The following is a 4,086-nucleotide window of genomic DNA, read 5'->3' as shown; positions in this document are numbered from 1 at the left end:
TTTTGGTGATCACCATTTTTTGTGGGATTTTTCTGTGAAAATTGTGGCCTGAGATTTGAGATGAAGGTTGCTTGATATGCAAATATTTACCGACTGATGTAGAAAATCTGCAAGATGGAAACAACCAGCAAAAGGCCTCTGTATGTATTATTGTAGGGTCCACCTTACAATATAAGGCGACTGTTGTTGTGATTTGGTGCTGTATAAGTAAAATAGAATTGAATCTAAAGAGTTTGATATGAGGTTTTAAAATAAACAGTGTGCAGAATCATGTGGCTAACGTGGCTATCTCTAGCCTCTGAAGAGATAAGAAGCCTTTCCTTTTGCTGTATGGATTCAAAATTTGACATATTTTTGCTGTGAGATTTAGGACATCACAGTTTATACACTATAAAGTGAGAAAATCAAATAATGAACCACTTAATTGGTAATGAAAGTAACCTTTAATGGCTGCTCTGGAATACTTGTCACTGCAGAGTGACAGTCCCTCCAAGATTTGTCAATGGCTTTGTTGAATACAAATGTTAGTGTGGCTTCAGTGTGGCTGACAGAGAAAATACTCCCTCAGCCGCTGGAGATTATCGGTAGATCCCCCACTGTTAATCTTCCAGCTGAATGCTGAAGACCGGGGTAGTCACTTTGCCACGTGTTGAGAGTCGAAGCAATTCTCTCTGCTCACTGGTGGTCCATAGTTACAAATCACATCATCAAGTGTCTGAACACCCATAGCCACCTCTTCTCCAGCAGATTGATGGTGAAATGGAGGAAAAATCAATGGCTTCCCTCCCGTCAGAAGGAGCCAGCTCTGTCATGTTTTGGAGTTTGATGTTACCCTCTCTTACTTTCTCCCGTCTACGGGAAATTGAAAGCTCAGTTTGAGCGAACTGACACACCTGGAGTCTCTCAAGTTGATATAATGAATGATTTCAATCTGCCGCCTTACTCGTGAAGTATCGGTTACGCCTTTTAAAAACACTTCTGAACCACTAGAGAAGATTACAGTGATCAGGTTGAGCTGGTTGAGTTTTTAAGTAAATGATTGTTAGTCTTCCAACTGAAAGCTTCTGTGTAGGTGACCCTTTGAGTAACAGCAGTCAGTTTTCCTGCTAGTCCCCCCCGCCGACCACCTCCATCACTTCATCCTTATCACTGTGACACACTGCAACTGTGAAGCAAGGTTTCATTCACTGCCTTCAGTGAAATGAGCAAGCATCACTGAGCTTTTTCACTTCGACACATATCCCCCCTCCTCTAATGGGAAATTCAAATATCACATATCAGCTGAATGCAATATTCACTTAGCGAGAGATAACACTCTGCCTGATGTGTCTCATGTATCCGCTTCAGAATGGGCACGGCTCAGTCTCTGACACCAGATCTGACCGTGAGACTGGGAGTATAAATTCTGTCTGAAGCTCGTGTGCTGCTTGTTCGCTCGCTGCTTTATTGGTGCATGTGTTGGTCCTCTTGTATTCCCTCGTGTATTTGAGGGAGAGCAGATTCCAAGGCATCTGCGCTTGTCCTGCTGCTCCCCGGGCGTTTTTTACACCGGCACCATCCCTTTTCATTTCAGCTGGCATTCTAATCAGAGCGTTATGAGCTTCAGCGGGTGAAGTACGCAGAAAGTTGTGTTTCCTGACAGCCAATAAAAACCTTATAATCTCCTTGATTCAAGTGGCCCATCGAAAAAAAAAAAATACTAACTAGTGCTATCACTCAGACCGCCTCCCTCCCTTTTTCTTTAATGCTCTTTTTTATTTAATATATAGCCCATGAAAAATGAGAGACTCCCGCTTGGCCGTGTAGATATTTTGTTGCTGATGATGCGAGACGAATTTCCATCACAGCTTTGTTTCCAGCGGGTGAGCGGATAATCTTTTACAGTGCAGGGAGGGAGGGCGCCACTCCCATCAATCTTCAGGGGTTATAGCTGCGGCGTCGTTGCCTTACCTGACCAGAACACCTCCACATCGTGGCAATAGAGGCCTATTAAGGGTCAGGAGCCACGAGGGGGTGGGGGTGGCACACTGGTAGCTTACTGACAAAGCAGCTACCTTCCAAAACCCGTTTGAACCCCTCTGGAAACAATGCTTCACCGCTCTTCCATTACTCCTGTCATTGTTTTTATGTCATTTTTCTAACAAGGCAGTCACATCTGAGAGAGAAGCATTGCTTTCCCCACTGACAGCCCTGTGAAACTTTTCAGCCAGAGCCTCAGCTGCTCCTTTTCTCGACGCTAAACTGCTCCAGAGGTTTCACCCTTCTGTGCTTCTCGATTGTGTGCACTGTGTGCTGTAGGGCAAAAGGTCTCAGTTTTAGTCGTGGCATACTGCCCGGGCAGCCCCTTGAGAAGCCCCCCCCCACCCCTCTTGCACTGGCGTAGTAGCTTGCAGGCATGCTGCACGCTCCTCTTCGCACCCCACTGCCCTGGCAATCGCCTACTTGCACCTCTCCCCCGATGGAGATGATGCTGCTCTGATTGACAATAATGGGAAGTGGCAGAATCAATGGGAGACAAGAGAACGGGGTGTGCGTCAAATTCTCCAGGAGTTTCTAGTCACAGACCAGGGGGCTCTGGCACCAGTCACCTGTCATCCCTGCAGCTCTGGGATTAGGGCCTGTGACAGCACAGGCATCCTGAGAGAAAGATGCTGCGGTCATCATCGGCCCTGACAGCCTGGAAATGGTGCCTCTCCCGCACACTTAGGACTACATATATGTCTCATTAAGTGGCCGGACTCAAGCAACACAATGCTTTAAGGGAAGGAAATGTGCTGGAGCTTCTAAAGTCTGCATGTATAGATTAAAAAAAATCTTAGGTCAAGATTAAATTACTGAACACATGATACTGTATATAGAAAAACCTGGAAGAAGTGCGTGACCTATCCTCTAATGAGCCATTTAACAGAGTGCTTTCAAAAGGTATCTTATTTCAAGGATTAAAATAGCAGTTCACCTTGTGCCTTGTGGCCATGTGACACGTGTGTGTGTGTGTGTGTGTGCAGCATTGAACGGAGGGCAGGTGGCAGGTGTCAAGACAGAAGGGGCACTCCATTCTCTAATTGATCAGCAAAAGATGCACATGAAGAAGACGTTAAAGCAAAATGAAGTCATAAGAGTGGATTGAGACATTTATTAAGTCAGACGAAAGGCCCTCAGAAACGTTGAGATTGTTTATTGATTTTTGTGTTTTGGCTGGCTGCGCAGGGGTAATCGCTCGTGCTTCTGCCACCGAGGCTACGCGGGCTCGAGCGCAGCCAGATGTTCAGGTGGAAGCGCTGACTTCCTCTAAAAGAGGCAACTTTAACCAGCAGAACACAGACTTCATTAGGGCTGCAATTGTTCTAGCATTTATATAAGGGTCCTGACCTGATATGCTGCCAGTCCATTAGCTGGGAATGCCAGCAGCACGGAAATGTTGGTCAGTGCTGGAAGCAGTGAATTCTGTGTGCTAAGTTTTCCCACACTGGGTGAGCATACTTCTTTTTTTTCTTTTTTTTTTACTAAGAAAAATACTGTATAATAATTACTGGGAATATTTGTTGAAATTCACATGAAAAACACTGATTATATTTTTCAAATGATTTTCCATAGCTCCTGTTTCATAAAAGCAGAAGTGAAGTAACCTGTTTGAAAAATTTAAATTCTTTTTGGATGTCATTTTTAACCACTGTCAGACCATTTCAATGTTTTATAAGATTTTAAAGACTAAGCCAGGGATGTCAAACTCATTTTACATTATGGGCCCCACACAGCCCACTTTGATCTTAAGTGGGCCAGGCCAGTGAAACTACGGGATAAATGTGTTAAACGATAGCACCCCTTGCCCAAAATGTCCTGTAATTATGAAATATAAACTTTCTGCAAATTAATAATTGTAATTAGAAAAAAATCTGTAAAACTTACAAAGCTACAGCTACAAGTCTAAATCCATTCATAACCTCAATCAGCTGTCCACTGGACCAGACTGAAGTCTTTGCCAGGCCAATTCTGGCCCCTGGGCCTTATGTTTGACACTCCTGGACTAAACAATGAATAAGGAAATTGTCAGATAGCTGACATATTAATTCATAATGACCACAATCA

This window comes from Pelmatolapia mariae, linkage group LG16_19 (genome assembly GCF_036321145.2).
Source record: "Pelmatolapia mariae isolate MD_Pm_ZW linkage group LG16_19, Pm_UMD_F_2, whole genome shotgun sequence".
Classification (NCBI taxonomy): Eukaryota; Metazoa; Chordata; class Actinopteri; order Cichliformes; family Cichlidae; genus Pelmatolapia; species Pelmatolapia mariae.
Note: the sequence above shows the minus strand (reverse complement) of the source record.